This window comes from Stenella coeruleoalba (genome assembly GCF_951394435.1).
Source record: "Stenella coeruleoalba genome assembly, chromosome: 20".
Lineage (NCBI taxonomy): Eukaryota > Metazoa > Chordata > Mammalia > Artiodactyla > Delphinidae > Stenella > Stenella coeruleoalba.
The window spans coordinates 23,061,663-23,080,311 of NC_137166.1; the positions used below are offsets into that span (position 1 = coordinate 23,061,663).

The 18,649-nt window shown below is 36.4% G+C and overlaps 1 protein-coding gene across 1 annotated transcript in view; it reads left to right on the forward strand.

The window, feature by feature from the left end:
- CDH8 (cadherin 8) overlaps positions 1-18,649 on the forward strand; it is a 1,195,405-nt gene that overhangs the window by 155,281 nt on the left and 1,021,475 nt on the right. The window contains exon 3 of the mRNA XM_079908493.1: positions 4,873-5,023. The gene's annotated coding sequence lies outside the window, so the exon portion shown is untranslated. The remainder of the gene's footprint in view (positions 1-4,872; positions 5,024-18,649) is intronic.

The following is an 18,649-nucleotide window of genomic DNA, read 5'->3' on the forward strand; positions in this document are numbered from 1 at the left end:
TTTTTATGTCTGTCCTCCAGAGATTCTAATACTTTATGCCATTTGGCAGCCATAGACACCACACATATTACATTATCAAAGACTGTAGTAGCATAGAGAGCATCCTAAATGTCTGGATATATTTATCAGAAACCTTGAAATTTTAGAAGGAAACTATTTAAAAAGTTAAGGCAGGGCTTCCCTGGTGGCGCAGTGGTTGAGAGTCTGCCTGCCGATGCAGGGGACGCGGGTTCGTGCCCCGGTCTGGGAAGATCCCACGTGCCGTGGAGCGGCTGGGCCCGTGAGCCATGGCCGCTGAGCCTGTGCGTCCGGAGCCTGTGCTCCGCAATGGGAGAGGCCACAACAGTGAGAGGCCCGTGTACTGCAAAAAAAAAAAAAAAAAAAAAAAAAAAAAGTTAAGGCAACTAGGTAAAATTTTAAATAACCAAAATTTGTTGTGAAAATTAAATTATATGATTATTACTGAACATAAAAAAATTTCTGAAGACAATTTCTTAAAAACTTCCAATGTATATTATACCAGCATTAGTCCTGTGTGGTTTCTTTTTTAAGATTTAATTTTATTTATTTTTGACTGTGTTGGGTCTTTGTCGCCATTCACCAGCTTTCTCTAGTTGCAGCGAGCGAGGGCTACTCTTCGTTGCAGTGCGCAGGCTTCTCATTGCGGTGGCTTCTCTTGTTGCGGAGCACGGGCTCTAGGCACCCGGGCTTCAGTAGTTGTGGTGCACGGGCTCAGTTCCTCCATGGCATATGGGACCTTCCCAGATCAGGGATTGAACCCATGTCCCCTGCATTGGCAGGTGGATTCTTATCCACTGCGCTACCAGGGAAGTCCCAGTCCTGTGGTTTTGAAAACTATACCGTAGTTACATAGTAATGTTATATAGTAATATTAGAGGAAGTTTGGAAAAGGGTGTATGGACATTTTGTATTACTTTCACAGTTTTTCTCTAAATTCAAAATTATTTAGGTTAAAAAATATAATTAGACTGTTAGGTCACTCTGAGACATATATTTGAGATATACATTATGTCATGACACATATTGTGAGGCAGGTCTAAGAAACGTTGTCTTAAAAAAAAATGATTTGTTAGATATACTGGAAATCTGTCATCATATCACTCACCACAAAGGATCTACAATTCAATACAGTGAAAGCATCGTAGGCTTACACTGTCTTTTTATTGAGTGCAACTTGGAAGAGAAGAAGAAAAGCATAAGAGTTAAGGTCTCCAACACTGCAGTCAGAATTGGCTTAACATCCTGACTTCCCTAGTTATAAGTCATGTGATTTGGGGTAAATATTTTTGTTGTTGTTTTTGCATAGATTTCTTTTTTTATTGAGATGTAATTGACATATAACATTATGTTCGTTTCAGAAGCATACAATATAATGATTCAATATTTTTATATTTTACAAAATGATAACCACAGTAAGTCTAGCTCACATTCATCACCATACATAACTACAACTTTTTTTCTTACAATGAGAACTTTTATGATTTACTCAGCACCTTTCAAATATACGATACAGTCTGATTAATTATAATCATCATGCTGTACATTAAATCCCTATGCCTTATTTATTTTTTAGCTGGAAGTTTTTAGTTTTTAACCCTCTTCACCTGTTTCTGCCCCAACCACCTTACCCCCCTTACCCCGCAGCCCCCTCACCTCTGGCAACCACCAGTCTGTTCCCTGTATCCGTGTGCTGGCTTTGTTTGGTTGTTTGTTTAGATCCACATGTAAGTGAAATCATGCAGTGTTTGTCTTTATCTGACTTATTCCACTTAGCATAATGCGCTTAGTGTCCATCGATGTAGTTGCAAATGGCAGTATTTTTTATGGCTGAACAATATTCCTATATGTGTGTGTGTGTATGTGTGTGTATCATATTCTTTATCCCTTTATCCATTAATGGACACATGTTGTTTCTATATGTTGACTATTGTAAATTAGTAACACTATACTGAATACGAGGGTGCATATATCTTTTTGAGTTACTGTTCTCATTTTCTTCAGATAGATAACCAGAAGTGGAACTGCTGGATACTATGGTAGTTTTATTTATTTATTTATTTTAATTTTGGGGGGGGAACCTTCATACTGTTCTCCATAGTAGCTGTACCAGTTTACATTCCCACCAACATGTTTTGGGACAGTTACATTCCCAACAGTGCAGGTGTTCTCTTCTCCACATCCTCACCAACAGTTGTTATTTCTTGTCTTTTTGGTAATAGCCATTCTAATAAGTATTGGGTAGTATCTTATTGTGGTTTTGATTTGCATTTCCCTGATGATTAGTGATGTTGAGCACTTTTTCATATACCTGTTAGTCATCTGTATGTCTTTTTTTTTCAAAAATGTCTATTCAAATCCTCTGCCCAGTTTTTAATCATTTTGTTTGATTTTTTGCTGTTGAGTTGTATGTTGTTTATGTATTTTGCATATTATCCCCTTATCAGATATGTGATTTACAAATATTTTCTTCCATTTGATAGGTTGCCCTTTCCTTTCATTGATGGTTTCCTTTGCTGTGCAGAAGTTTATTAGTTTGGTGTAGCCCTCTTTTTTTTTTTTTTTCTTTTCCTTTTGTTTTGTTTGTTTTAGATTTAAGTCCAAAAAGAATCATACTCGAGACTTCTTTTAGGAGTTTTCTGGTTTCAAGTCTTACATTCAAATGTTTGATTCATTTTGAGTTAATTTTTGTGTATGACATAAAATAGTGGTTCAGTTTCATTCCTTTGTATGTGGCTGTTTATTTTTCCCAACACCATGTATTGAAAAGGCTGTCCTTTTCCCATTGTATATTCCCAACTCCTTTGTTGTAAATTCATTGGCCATATATGCATGGGTTTATTTCTGGGCTCTCTGTTCTGTTTCATTGGTCTGTGTGTCTATTTCTATGTTAACAACATACAGTTTTGATTACTCTGTCTTAAAATCAGGAAGTGTGCCTCAGCTTTGTTCTTCTTCCTCAACATTGCCTTGGCTATTTGGGTTCTTCTGTGGTTCCATATGAACTTTAGGATTGTTTTTTCTGTTTCTGTGAAAAATGTTATTGGAACTTGATGGTGATTACATTGAATCTGTAGCTCAGTTTGGATAGTATAGGCATTTTAACAATTATCCTTCCTATCCATGAACACAGGATATCTTTCTATTCATTTGTGTCTTTTTCAATTTCTTTTATCAATGTTTTATAGTTTTCAGTGTACAGATCTTCACTTCCTTAGTTAAATTTATTCTTAAGTATGTTACTGTCTTTGATGCTATTGTACATGGGTTTATTTTCTTAATTTCTTTTTTGGATAATTCATGTCTGTGAATAGAAATGCAACAGATTTTTATATGTTATTTTGTATTCTTCAACTTTGCTCAATTTGTTTATCAGTTGTAACCATTTTTTTGTGGATTCTTTAGGGTTTTCTTTATACACGATAATGTCATCTGCAAACAGAGACAGTTTTACTTTTCCAGTTTGGATGCTTTTTATTTATTTTTCTTTTCTAATTGCTCTGCCTAGGACTTTCAGTACTATGTTGAACAGAGGTGGCAAGATTAGACACTCTTGCTTTCTTTCTGATCTTAGAAGAAAATATTTCCGTTTTTCACTATTGAGTACATAATATTATATATGGCCTTTATTATGTTGCGGTACATTCCTTCTGTAATTTGTTGAGCGTTTTTAATCATGAATGGTTGTTGAAGTTTGTCAAATGCCTTTTTGGCATGTATTGAGATGATAATATGATTTTATCCTTCATTTTATTAGAGTAGGGTATCACAGTTATTGGTTTGCATAATTTGTACTATCCTTGCATTCCAGGGATAAATTCCACTTAATCATGGTGCATAATCCTTTTAATGTGTTTTTTGTTTGTTTGTTTTTTTGTGTGTGGTATGCGGGCCTCTCACTGTTGCGGCCTCTCCCGTTGTGGAGCACAGGCTCCGGACGCGCAGGCTCAGCGGCCATGGCTCACGGGCCCAGCCGCTCTGTGGCACGTGGGATCCTCCCGGACCGGGGCACGAACCCACATCCCCTGCATCGGCAGGTGAACTCTCAAGCACTGCGCCACCAGGGAAGCCCTAATGTGTTGTTGAATTCTGTTTGCCAGTATGTTGTTGAGAATTTTTGCATCTTGTTCATTAGGGATCTTGACTTGAAGTTTTCTTTTTTTCTTTCTTAGTGCCCTTATTTGACTTTGGTATCAGAGTAATGCTGGGCCTATAAAATGAGTTTAGAAGTGTTACCTCATCCTCAGTTGAGAGTTTGAGAAGGATTGGTATTAATTCTTCTTTAAATGTTTGGTAGTAGTCATCAATGAAGCATTCTTTCTTGTTCTGGTCTTTTCTTTTTTGGAAATTTTTAAATTATTGATTCAGTCTCTTTCCTTGTTAATGGTATGTTCTGATCTATTTCTTCTGATTCAGTTTTAGTAGGTTGTGTGTTCCTAGGAATTTATCCATTTCTTCTAGGTTATCCAATTTATTGGTGTGTGATTGTTCATAGTAATCTCTTACAATCCTTCGTATTCTGTGGTATCAGTTGTGATGTCTCCTCTTTCATTTCTCATTTTATTTATTTTAGGTTTCTCTTTTTTCTTAATCTAAGAAAAGGTTTGTCAGTTTTATCTTTTGTGCAATTTTCTTTTTTTCTGAAAACTGCCATTCCTTTATTTTAAATACACACATATTTGATGTATTTTTTATGCAAAACATTGAGAATAGAAATAGGTAAGACTTCTTTTAAGTCTAACTGCTTCTATGAGAAGCTTAGTAGTAGGCTTATTATTCAGCCCTGGCCTTAGATATAAAGTATTTTTTCATTTTCTGTTTTTTTGTTTTGTTTCTTCTTTTTCAAATTGACAGATGACATGAGGCTTGGATAGAGAATACAATGGCTAAAACAACAAGATTCCAAAATGCTGAGATTATATGCATCAACTAAGAAGATAAAATTAAGGAAAACAACCAGACTTTTCATGAATTCGGGTCCAGAGTCCAGTGACAAAGGCACAAGGTAAGATTAGATGAGTTTTTAAAAATCTTACCATTATTTGTTAAAATTGATCATTTAAACAGATGTTAAACTTTACTGGATCCATAAACTCTGAGTTCTCATGGAGTTCTGAGATAGAGTGATCTGGTTCTGAGGTTATTCCTAAGTTTAATAAAAATATTATGGTCTAAAAATGAATGGTCTGACCCACTGAGCACTTAAGTGACCTCAGTATATTTGAAAACAAGTTGGAATGAATTTTATTTATGAGAGTAATTCAACAAGGGGAAATAGATAAGAACCAGGTGAAATATCTAAGTATGGAAGTGTGTAAAAATTCCCTAGACACTGCTATACAGTTTCCCAAACAGTAATATATATGTGCATTTGCATGCACACACATGTACACATACATACACATACACATATACATCCAGTTCTTTTTCAAGTTAAATGAGAGATATTTTGGGTAGGGAATTTTAATTGTATTCTTACTTGCTCCAAAGTTTCTTACCAAACAGAATTATACTTCTAAAGTTATAAGCCATGGGTATGTAGCATATATCAAAATGCCTGGGATTCTCTCTGGTGGTTTCCTGACTGGGGTGAGTTTGACAGACTGAATTGTTACAGTTGTCATGATATACACAAAAAATACTCTGTGTGGGATCATTGGGGGTCATGGCATTTGTAATCTTCAGAAGAGGAAAGAAGAAAGAAATCTCACATTTGGAAAATTGTCAAAGAAAGGCAGCATTGAGAATAATACCTAGGGGAATATAGGACTTCTGGAGAATTTTGAAGACAATTTAGAAAATGCAATTCAGAAGTAACATTAGTAAGTGCATATATTTACTTTTAACTATAATTTTATTTTATAAGGCAGTGTTTACTGTGTTAGATGGTACTTTTATGTTTACAGAGAGACATGAAATTTCACACAGTCATGAAGTTGAAGAATTAGATGAAGCTTTGGATATATTTATGTATAAATACCAATCTAACCTGAACTGATAGGAGTACACTGTTCCTTTTTCCTATGGAAACAACAAGAAATAATAAAAATTTCCAGTTCCAAAGAGTGTATTTTGGAGACAGGGAATGGGTATCATTTTTCCATCTTGAACTCTCCTCCTCACAGCTGTCCCAGTTAGTTCCTAGCACAACAAATGTAATTATGCTACTTTTCTTTGACTCCCAGCTGTCTATGAAATTAAGTCTAACTTGCTATGTATAGCCATCTGGCTTTTCTCTGTGTGACCTAACTTGCCTCCACAGCTCTCCCTTTGGCATCCTTCCTCCCCATCTCCATTAGAACTTGTGACCATGCTGAACCTCTGTTTCTTAAGCACTTTGATTTTGAATATGTTGTTTCTCTGGAGAACAGTGGCTCTTAATTTGGGACAATTGTGGTCCCCTGCCCCAGGGACATTTTCCGATAGCTGGAGACATTGTTTATTGTCATGACTAGGTGGTTACTTTTGGCATCTAGTGGGCAGAGGCCAGAGATGCTGTTAATACAATACAGTCCACCAAAGTGCTTCCCTCCTCCTGCCCCCTCAACAAAGAATAATTTGTCCAAAATATCAGTAGTACTGAGGTTCAGAAACACAGATGTGGAATGAATATATCCTCCTTCTATATATGATTAAATTCTCTTCACCATTCATCTTTCTTTTTTTAAAACAAATTTATTTATTTGTTTTTGGATGCATTGGGTCTTTGTTGCTGCACGTGGGCTTTCTTTAGTTGCGTTGAGCCGGGACTACTCTTTGTTGAGGTGCACGGGCTTCTCATTGGAGTGGCTTGTCGTTGCAGAGCACGGGCTCTAGGCACGCGAGCTTCAGTAGTTGTGGCATGTGGGCTTCAGTAGTTTTGGCACGTAGGCTCTAGAGCGCAGGCTCAGTAGTTGTGGCTCATGGGCTTAGTTGCTTCGTGGCATGTGCGATCTTCCTGGACCAGGGCTTGAACCCGTGTCCCCTGCATTGGCAGGCAGATTCTTAACCACTGCGCCACCAGGGAAGCCCCCATCCTTCATCTTTCATATCAGTTCTAATGTTACCTCCTCTATGAAGACTCCCTGAATTTAATTGATTCCATATATGCTTCAAAAATTCTTTGTTTTATCGCTTGTATCACACATGTGATGTTATTGAAATTACTTACACATGCAACTACCTCCCATTAGACTGAACTGTTTAAGGACAAGAGTTATGCCTTATTCCTGTGCTTAGAACCTGTCTGGTATATGGTAGGAACTCAAAAATTATAGGTTATTGAATAAATAACACCTGGGGTTGGTAGTGCTTTACTCATAGTAGGTATTCATCTTTTTGCCTGTTATTATTTGATAATCTTAGACTTTATGGTGATTTCTCTCTTTCTAAAATGGGTAGATAAAAGAACCTATGTAATAGTTGAATAAATGAGTTATTACATGTAAATCATTTGAGCAGTGCCTTTCACAGAGCAAGCACTTCATAAATGTTTTATTAATTTTAAATATTGTTTATTCTTAATGTTTACGGATTTACTATGGCTTTTTATACTGTAAAACTAACTGTAAAATATAGTCAAAAAAATCATATCCCCATCTGTGACTTAAGACGTCAATCACTTCCCAGATCTTTGCACTCAGTATTTACCTAACCTTCTCGAGAAAGTATCTGTTTATAAGTAGAAGCAATGTGTTCTTATTGTCAGACTCAAGTATCTTATTTACATATATGATATGTCCATTTTTATAAGAAAAATTCAATACAAGTGTCTTTATATTCAAATCTCAAATCTTAGGATGTTTATATGTTAATAGTATATAGTCTAAAGGTAAATATTTCATTTGTCTACATTTATGGTATTGGGCATTGGGCTTGAGGCTATGGAACATCTTGGATTTATCTATCATTCTATAAATTTAAATAGGGACTCACATTCATTTTTTTCCTCTGGATTTTTGGGCAAATATTGAAAGAAATATAATTTGGGTTACTCCCACCTCAACCCAGATAAAACCATTAAAATTATCTCTTTAGTAGCAAGCAGGGAGCTGCTGGGTGCTGTGTAGAAACCAGGTCATGCACATCATTCTGTCCATAAACATCTAAGGCCACACGGTTAGATGTGTGATTATAATAATGGGCTCTAGATGTTTAGGTAAAATTTCAAGATCTGACATTAGTTTATTGAACTAATGGCTTGTGACATGAGGATAGGGACTCTTTAAATGAGTTCATTTCTAGCAATCATTGCACCATCTCAGAAGCCCCCAACCTTATCAGAATTGTGAATTACTTGAGTCAAAAAATATTAGGCAAAAATGTAATAACCACTATCTAGAGATGACTGCTTCTTCCTGGTTCAGTTGTGAGAAAAGAAAACAGGTGAATCAAGTGTATAAAAGAGATAATCAAATTCAGTGTGTCAGTAAACTCTCAAATCTATTCTTGTTATCATAATTGCATTATCCAGACTCTTTGTGTGAGTAACTGAGCAGAAGTTCTCCCGCCTTCAGTCCCGTTATCTAACACAAGAAAATAAAACAGTGAGAAACAAAGTGAAAAATAAATAGAAAAATAATTAGTGAGATTTCTTCCCAAGGTTGTAACAGATAGGATATGGGATAGAAAAATCTGGACTGATAACTTAAAGAGGGTTGTCACGAAACCTTCTAGTTTTAAAAAACATCAATTCTTTATCTCTTCCTCTCTTACTCTAGCTCTCACTCTCCATCTCCCTCTCTTGTTAAAAAAAAAAAATATATATATATATATATATATATGCATATACACATACACTGGTAAGATTATTATTATCTTTTTCTAACAACTCAGTGTAAGTGTAGGATTCATAGAGGAATAAGAAATAATTTATGTTCTCCAGAAATTCAGATAAACATAACTAATGGACATCTGTTGATTTTGCCTTTCAGCATCATCCTTCTTATAGTAATCACAGTCTGATTTTGCTTAAGGAAAAAAAAAACAACTCTTTTTATATGTACAGCAATCCTTATGTTCCATTCCTTAATAAGAATGCTTGTTTGGGTGGTGGACACATGAAATCTGGTCAGTCCAAAGATTTGTGCTAAAATTATCAAGAAAATGGAGTTCACTTTCTGTAGAGTGTTTAGTTAATAAGATATAAACCTGAAACCTCCAGAGACCATTTTGCCAAATCCAAAATGAAAGTCCATCTGTGAATCATTATGACATAGAGAAAATCAGAGGTGATACATAGAGAGAAATGTATTTCTGTGAATATATATATATATATATATATATATATATAATTTGAGCATCTAATTAGACATTTTAATTAGTTGACTGTAGAGAATTTGTGTCATTTTTGACAGTTACTTTTTTACCTTTTTTATCATTTTGAGTTAGGAGCATTAGCTAGGATCATGCTTGGCTACAGTAATAGAAAAGTGAAGTTTCTGTTTATATTTTCTCAAGCAATAAGAAGTGTGTGGACAGGTAGCTCAGGAATAGTGCTACAGGGGCCAATTTGGATCAGTGTCCCACACTCTTCTCTTTCTGATTCATCGCTCTTAGCATGGACCTCTCAACCTCATGGTTACAGGATGGTTCCTGCTCATACTCATGTTCCTCCCTCTTAAGTACCTTGATCATATTCTAGGCAAGAAGAAGCAGGGAAAGGTGAAGGCAAAAGATATGTTCACACTCATCAAATTGACACTGCACAAAATCTGGGTCCTATTAGTAGGGAGGAAGAGGAGTTATATATTCAGTAGGCACATGTCATCAGTATCTGTCAGAGTTTAGTCACTTGTAATTTAAAAAAAATACTAATTTAATATATAAAGATTATTTGCATTAAAATATAACATGCTTCAAAGTAGATATGTGCTAAAGAGTTATAGAAGTATAAAGGAGAGAGGATAGAATAAGAATACATTCACAGGGGAAATAACACATGAGGTGAACATTAAAGGACAGGAAAGTATTAATCTTGAGGAGAAATAGGAAAGGTATTATAAACAAAACAAGCATCGTCTGGGAAATTACTGAGGCAGCAAAGGACATGATGTTCAAAGAATAGCTAGATATTTGGAGAGGTTGGTGCAAAATTTACTTGGGAAGAAATGACAAGTAAATACTTATTTTGATATTGTTCTGAAGTGTGAAGGAGGCTGTGGGAACAGGACAGAGGAAGAGAGTATGTTCCTGATACTACACAACTGTTGGTGGCCCCATTAAGACTACCTGTGACTCATTTGGGAGTCCAAGAAGGATAGAAAAAAGGACAATGGAACCCACTTAGGCACAGAACAGTTGTCCCTTGGTATAGCTGGTGACTGGTTCCAGGACTCCCTCTGCACCCTCCCCCACCCCGTTCCCCACAGATAACCAAAATCTGCGAATGCTCAATTCTCTTACTTGACACTCGGTACGTGTACCCATGGATTCGCATCTGTGGGTTCAACCATCTGCAGGTTCAACCAGTCATGGATTGTAAACATGATCCACGGTTGGTTGAATCTGAGGAGGTGGAACCAAAGATACAGGGGGCTGACTATAATGACAAATTGACCCTGAAAATTTGAGAAACTGAATGGAGGACAGATTTATAAACCAGGAAGAATGTGGTCACGTTAAGTAGCATGCTGCTTCAAAAAGGACATTTGGTGCCTGATCTCTTGGAGCAGAGGTATAGGGAACACATTTATATGTATTTACACATGTATATATGTGAATCTTTTTTTTTTTAAGTCTGGATCTTCTATACCATATATGTTATCATACAATCTGTCATATGTACCATCAACAAACTTTTAGGATTCAGGATTTCCACATTCAGGATTTCCTTCAGCAGAGTTACAGATTGCACCACAACACCGGGCTCCATTGATTTACATATTAGTATAAAATATATTCCTGTCATTGTTATTCCTAATTAGATAACATAACTTTGCTTACCTAGAAAAATGGATTGGTGCCTTGAGTGTTTGAATTAAGCTTTAGTAAATGGAGTTATTAGTATAACTCCAAGCTTAAGAAGTCCTAAGTGACTCAACTTTAGAATTGTTCATTATTCCCATTGGAACTGCCCTGCCCTCCGCATCCAAATATATATTTTTTGATTAAACTTTACTAAGGAAAGCTCCCCTGTTCTTTCACTTAAAACTTACTTGAACTGGCTTAGAGCGAGAAGGAAAATGTCTTAGTATATTTATGTGATTTATCTATTGGTAATTTTTATGAATTAATATTTTTAACAAACTTAATGTCAAACAGTTATATAGTGCTGTTAGATGCCAGCTACTCTTTTAAACTCTTTGCATATGTTATCATGCAATCTTCATAACAGTACTGTGAAGTAGTAAAGTGTTATGAAGTGCACAAAGTTGACCCCAGATGACCAAAATCCTCAGAGGGTCAAAGTGGGTAAAAAGTCTCTTCTGTGTCTGCCCTGATTTCATGTCCTCAGCTCTGCTGGGATGCCATCTCAATAGTTCTGGGAGAATATATATATATATATATATATATATATATATATATATATATATTCATTTATATGAGAGATAGGAGGGGGAGGATATATTCATACCATATGTATGCAATCTGTCTTTCTTCTTTTTTAATTCCAAATTTAGAAATCATCTGGGCAGTGAAAAATCTTGAAAAATCTGGTTGTTGTAAGGGTTAAATGAGCAAAATGCGTGTATGGCAAATAGAATTATGCTAACGCCTAGCAAGCACTGTTAAAGTATTCAGTTAAAGGGTCATGCTTTTTTGTCACAGAGGAATTTACTGAATCATGGATGACCAGTATATATTGCATAGATCATATATGTCTATATATAAATAAACCAAAATAAATTGCTACCATAAAATATATATCTAGTTTCTAAAATTGAAGTCTTCTGCCTTTATGTTATAAAGATCAAATGTGAAAATATTAACTATTTAGTAAGAACTTTCTTCCTTGGTGGGGAAAATCATTAATAGTGTGTAAAGGTTTATTTTGTGTCAGCTTGGCCGGGCCATGGTACCGAGCCCTTTGGTCAAGCATTATTCTGGATGTTTTGATGAAGAGTTTTTTAGATGACATTATCACTTAAATCAGTAGACTTTGAGTAAAGCCAGTTACCCTCCATAATGTGAATGGGCCTCATCTAATCATTTGAAGGCCTGCATAGAACAAAGATCAACCTCCTTTGAGCAAGAAGGAATTCTGTCAGCTGACTGCCTTTGGCCTCAAACTGCAGCTGTTCTCTGGGACTCCAGCCTGTCAGCCTGCTCTGTCAATTCTGGATTTACCAAGCCTCCATGATGATGGGAGCCAATTCCTTGGGAAAAAAAATGCAGTTGACCTTTGAACAACAGGGGGTTACAGGTGCAGACCCTCAGCACAGTCAAAAATCCGAATATAACTTTACAGGCCCTCCATATCCACAGTTTCACATCTGTGGATTCAACCAACCATGGGTTGTGTAGTACTGTAGTACATGTACTGAAGAAACTGAGTATAAGTGGACCCATGGAATTCAAACCCATGTTGATTAAGGGGCAACTGTGTGTGTGTATATATATATATATGTTTAGTGTGTATATATGTTTGTGTGTGTGTGTGTATACACACACACACACACACACACCTGTATGTATAGTTGGTTCTACTCTTCTAGAGAACCCTAGCTAATACAGATTCCAGTACCATGAAGTGGGGTGCTGCTGTAACAAATACCTAAAAATGTGGAATTGGCTTTGGAACTGGGTAATAGGTACAAACTGAAGGAGTTTTGAGGTGCCCATTAGAAAAAGCTTAGATTGCCTTGAAGAGATTGTTGATAGAAATATGGACACTTAAGGGGAGTCAGGTGAGATCTTAGGCAGAAAGTGGAACATGTTATTGGAAACTGGAGGAAAGGCAGTCTTTGTTATCAAGTGGCAAAGAACTTGGCTGAATTGTGTTCTAGTGTTTGTGGAAGCTTGAAATTATAAGTGACTAACTTGAATATTTAGATAAGAAGATTTCTAAGCAAAATGATGGAGGTACAATTTGGTTTCTCCTTGCTGCTTGTAGTAAAATGTGAGAGGAGAGAAATAAATTGAAAAATTGTTAAGAAGGAGCCAGGACTTGAAGATTTAGAAAATTCTCAGCCCATCCATGTTGCCAAAAAAGAGCAGGTGTGTTGTGGAGAGAACCCGAAGGGTTTGACTGGACAATCTCGCCATAAAGAGATTACAGGTGGGACTTGTGGGTCAATCAACCATCTCAGCAGAAGCCAGGAACAGAGATGGGGTTATACCAACAGAAACACTGCCAAATCTGACAAAGGGGATAGAGACAGGACTTAATGAAGGAAAGCTGTCAGACTTCTGGAATTCTACAAGAGGACAATAGAGCTGTATAGCTGGGAACATGCAGTACCTTTCAAGGAAAGGGAAGAATGACCACCAAGATGATTCAGAAATCAGCAGAGCTGTCACCCCCACTATGGGCCTGGGGAACAAGGCTATTTTCTCTTCGGTTTCAGAGGGCAGTGCCCCATGTTCAGTTTCAGTGGTCAAGCTGGTGCTGCCCAGGGCCTCAGAGACAGGGCCGCCAAGTGCTGTGGGAATGGGGCTGCTGCCCAGGGCCAAGGAGGGTGCTGCTGCCACTCCAGTGGGCTCCAAAGGTGGGACCTTCTCCCTAGTGAACCCAAAGGACAGAGCTTCAAGCAGAAGACAGTTATCCTCAAGCCTTGAAATTAAATGGAATTTGCCCTGCTAGGTTTTGGGCTAATACAAATAGGGTTTGAAATAAGCTTCTGTTCACCACCATCATTGTGCTTATAGAGGAGGGTATCACCTTTGAGTTCACCTACATGTGTATCATATACTTTAGAGAAATGGAGTCACCAAAGCACTGCCAGAATAATTAAACTCAGCAACCAGGGATTTAAAGAGAGTGTAGAAGATACGGCAGGTCTTCCATGGAAATCAGTTGATAAAGATTAGTTAAAGATTGCATTTGAGTAAGCACATTCTGTGATTCAGAATAAAGATCTTGAAGCGAGACCATTGTAGATAGTGAGATGCATAGTAGGCACTTAACAAGAAGATGAATCAGTTCCCTTATTTCTTAGAACCATTCCCTTTTCCACACTGGTGAAAGGGTGTTGCCAGTTTCATAGGAAAAAAGGAACTGGAGATAATTATCAGAAACTACTGAAGAGTCTTTATACTCCTTCATATCAATGAATAATAGTAGAATAAAATATGCAAGTTTCTTTTTACAAAGCATGGACTAATCATTCCCAGCTTCTTTTTTTTAAACTATTTTTATGAAGTTCTGAGTTTTAAAAAAACTACAATTTTATTTTATTTTTTTAAATTTTATTTATTTATTTATTTGCAGTTACGTGGGCCTCTCACTGTTGTGGCCTCTCCTGTTGCGGAGCACAGGCTCCAGACGCGCAGGCTCAGCGGCCATGGCTCACGGGCCCAGCCGCTCCGTGGCATGTGGGATCTTAGACTCTCAACCACTGCGCCACCAGGGAAACCCCTACAATTTTATTTTTATTTTGCATTGTTTTATTTTAAACAAATTAATTGTTCATGATAGATATTACTTCACTGTTACAGTCAAATTCTGATTTCAGAGATGGAGGAGGTATATAATTCAGTATCCTCAGTGAAGATATTTTTTTCTTGAATATATTCCATGTTACAGAGACAACTACTGCACATTCCGTTTACTTACAGTATAAGCCACTCAACTTTCTTTCATAGACTAAAGGTTCTAGTTTTAAGTATCTTTTTAGCAAGCTCCGTTTTGTGAATTCTACATCCCACCACGAATATAAAACAGCACCCTCCACAGAGAAAGATAGGTGAATACTTTGATAATTCACATTTTCACAAACACATAAAAATATAGAACTTTCCTGTTTAAAGTGCAGTCTAACTCTAGAATAATAAGGTATTGTTAAAATAAATAATAAGACATTTATGAACTTAAGAAATAAATATAAACCAACTTGCATATCATAATGCCAAACAGTACATATCTGTTGGCTGTGAGTATGCATGGCTCTGAACTAAGTTAACAGTTATCTCTGGTAGGTTTAGAGGTATTTCTTTTTCTTCACTAGTGTTTTTGGACTTATATTGCTGTCATATAAATACTTATGGTTGCTTGTATAAGAAAAATAATACCAGTTTTTTCATTTTTGTTGTACAAAAAAGTTTCATTTGTTCATGAAAACATTTTCTAGAATTCGATTTGTCTTGTTCAGTTCCAAATATGAGTGTATAGAAATTTTATTATCTGTTTGCAGAACTAGGCTAGGTCCAAAATTATTAACTCGTGTGTAAAACATTTTCTGTTCCGGAAAATTATTTTTGAAATTTCAGTTTGTCAAGATCAGTTTCTTTTATTCATGTATAATAGCATAAAGAAACTATTTCCAGCTGTACGTTTGCTTAGAGTATACACAGCTTTATATAATCAATAGCAATATGCACTTTTAAGTGGAATAACAACAGAAGAAAAAGAGAAATATTAGGTCACTAGATGGTGCCATAATGTTATGTTTTATTTTACTGTCAAGGGTTCTGGAAAGATATTGCAGTCATTTTTGAGAGGGGTCGTTTCAGGTACCATTTAGAGCAAAAAGTAAACTTAATGTTTACGTGTATCATGGACATTTTAGAGAGAAACGTTATTAACTAAAAAAAGAAAATAAAGAATTACACTAGACAATACTGAATTAAAATGGATTAAAGTATATCAGTAAGCACTTTGGACAAATTTTCACAATATCAAGATAGGACAATATAATGTGAAGAAATAATATTTTATACTGGATTTTTAGATTGAGTTTAGTAATTGTTCCTAAAACCACTTGTAATTACTTATTATATATATAAGTGTACATGTAGAAAATAACACTGTTTGCTAGCCTACTGGAAAAAGTCAAAATTCCTTGCATTTTTAAAATAAGCAAATGCATTTTTTTACGTGGAATGTATTTAAAGACTGTGTTTAGTCAGGGGTTTCTTCGATAGATGGACCTGGGTTTTGTGCCTTTTGTTGTTCTTGTTGTTATTATTAAGCAAAAATGACCATGAATAGTATTTCCTGATAGGACATTTCTCCATTCGGTTGATATTACAAAGAAACTGAAGCTGAAGTGGCAGTTTTTCAACCAACCAACCAACCAACCAAACAAACATATTTCACCGCACCTGAAACAAATCAAGAATAACATTCTTGTCTTTGGAAATGTCAGAACTTGTTGCCAGGGTTATAAGTAAAAACACTGCGTGGAGAAACCGCCATATAGAAGCCGGAGAGAGGCTCATTTGCATTTCTAAACTTCCCCACTGACATAATTACTCCGCAGAGAAAAAAGGAGTTTCTCCCTCTCCAAACCTCGACCACCATTCACATGCACAATGTTCAAGAGATCTAACAGTTTTAGGTACTTTGGAGATTTAATGGTGGAGGAGAGGAGGAAAACTTAAAAGTCTCAAAGTGCTTCTTATTTCTATCATTATTGGAAGCAGTTTAACAGTGTGCTTCAAGGTCTTCCTTTTAACAGAGTTTGCTCTTTTCCACAATATTATTCAACATGAAAACTGATTTTTCGGCCCAGATAGAAAAACAAGGAACCTTTCCAAAAAGTTGAAGATTTCAGTGTCATATGGATTTAGATCTGTCTTTGATGACAAAATTCAGTTCCCCAAACACTGATCGGTGATGTTTCTGAGGATAAGCCCATTTCTTCCAGGAAGAATGTGTATGTTACCAAGATCACCATTGCTAACTGCCGCAGTACAAGTGACGGATTTTGGATTGAAAGCAGGGAACAAAGAAAGAGGGATAAGACTTTCTCAGGAATGTTTCTTCTCTGTTTTCATTAGACGAGGTGACTGCTTTATTCACTTGTATTTAAATTATTACTCCACCCCAAACTTGACAAATTAATATCTAATAATATATTAGTGCATGGGAAGAGTTTATAGCTTTGCTGTAACCTCGTTTGGGGGATGGGCTGCTTTGATGTAATTTACAAGAAGGTTGGGCCTGTCTCTGACTTAGGTGAAGATGTAGTTAACAGATTATTTATAGGGCTGCCTGATACTCTGTTTTACAGCATGTTTCCCAGGGGATATTAGTTTGTAACAACCTTTTCTTCCTTGATGGCTATTAATGGTACTTGGCACTACTTTACTTTAACAGGCTGTGTACAATTAAACACAGAGTTTGACATTTTGACGTGCGTGTTGGCCAAAATGGTATGCATAAATGCTAATAGTCTTATCCTAATTCACAAGAGTTTCATTTGATAGGTGCAGGAGCCAAAAGAAATAAAATATTCTGACTTCTTGCTTAAAATATTGATCTCAGCCCAAACCATTGCTTAATTTGGATCAGTTTATTGAGCCAAGGTTTCCCCCAAGACTGAGTGCCTCGCTTTCTTTCATGCTAGCCAAAGAGTTTTACAGGTATCAGTGAAACATTTAGGCACAGTGCCAAGTGTTTTACATGCATTCTCTCCTCTGCCCGCCATCACTATTATTAAATAAAAGGGCTGTTATTAACCTTATTTTATGGTTGAGGGAATGGGGGTTTGGAAGTGGTTAAATGATTTGCCCAAAGTTTTGCCTAAATGGTTTGTGTTAGCACAAAATATAGTGAAGAGCAATAACTGCAACCTAGGTCCTGTGCACCACAGCAGGTTATGTTGGTCTTATGATGATAGAGTGAAAGAACTATTAAAACCTTTCTGTGGTCAGAGAAAACAGAAGTAGTTTTGATAACATAAAGTAGGCAAAAACCTGAGCATTTTGCCCCTCCATCCAAAAATTGTAATGGGTTTCATTTTAGATTATTAGTAGCTGTCCAGAGGGCATCTCATTTGGGCTATCATGTTTACTTGCCCAGCATCCATTTCTCTTTTTTGTTTTTCCTTTCCCTCTTGTTACCATCTAAAGCTGTCAATTAAAGTAGTCCAACCTAACCTGGCCAAATGGTGGCAGGTGGCTCCAGGTAGTCAATCAAATGATCTCCTTAAGAATTCCCATCTTTACAAGTGTGACCCAAAGACTCAAATCACTTGGGAAGGGGGCTAGTTATCCTGACGATGGTACCCTGAGGAAATGTCCATCAGGGCCTGGCAGAAGACGCCTAGAGTCCCCCTGTTTCTCAGCCTTCCTGCAATCCCTTCTTTCCCATTGATTCCATGAGTACTTCACATCCTTTATGAACCTAAGCTCTCTAGTCAATAAGGTAAAAATAATAATTTAATAAAGAACTTGATAGTTATCAGGATTTATTTAAATAATATAAACAAAATGCTGGGCACATTATCTCACATACAATAATGGCTCACATGTTAAATTCCCCTTTCTCCAAATCTAACAAAAAATATTTATACCCCTTTCAGTCATAAATGGGTTTTAATTTATGACTGTCCTGTATCAACACCTATACTCAAAACACCGTTTGATCCTATTGCATTGTCTCCATCATTCCCTTCATTATCTCCACTGTTGCCCTGACACCCTTATATGGTGATGAGTCATTGATTCAATGTGGAATTTTCCCTGGCTTTTCTAATTTGATTTTGAACAACAAGGTTATCAAATTCTTGAGAGTGAGTGTTTTAATGAGTCCAACAATTATGAAAAT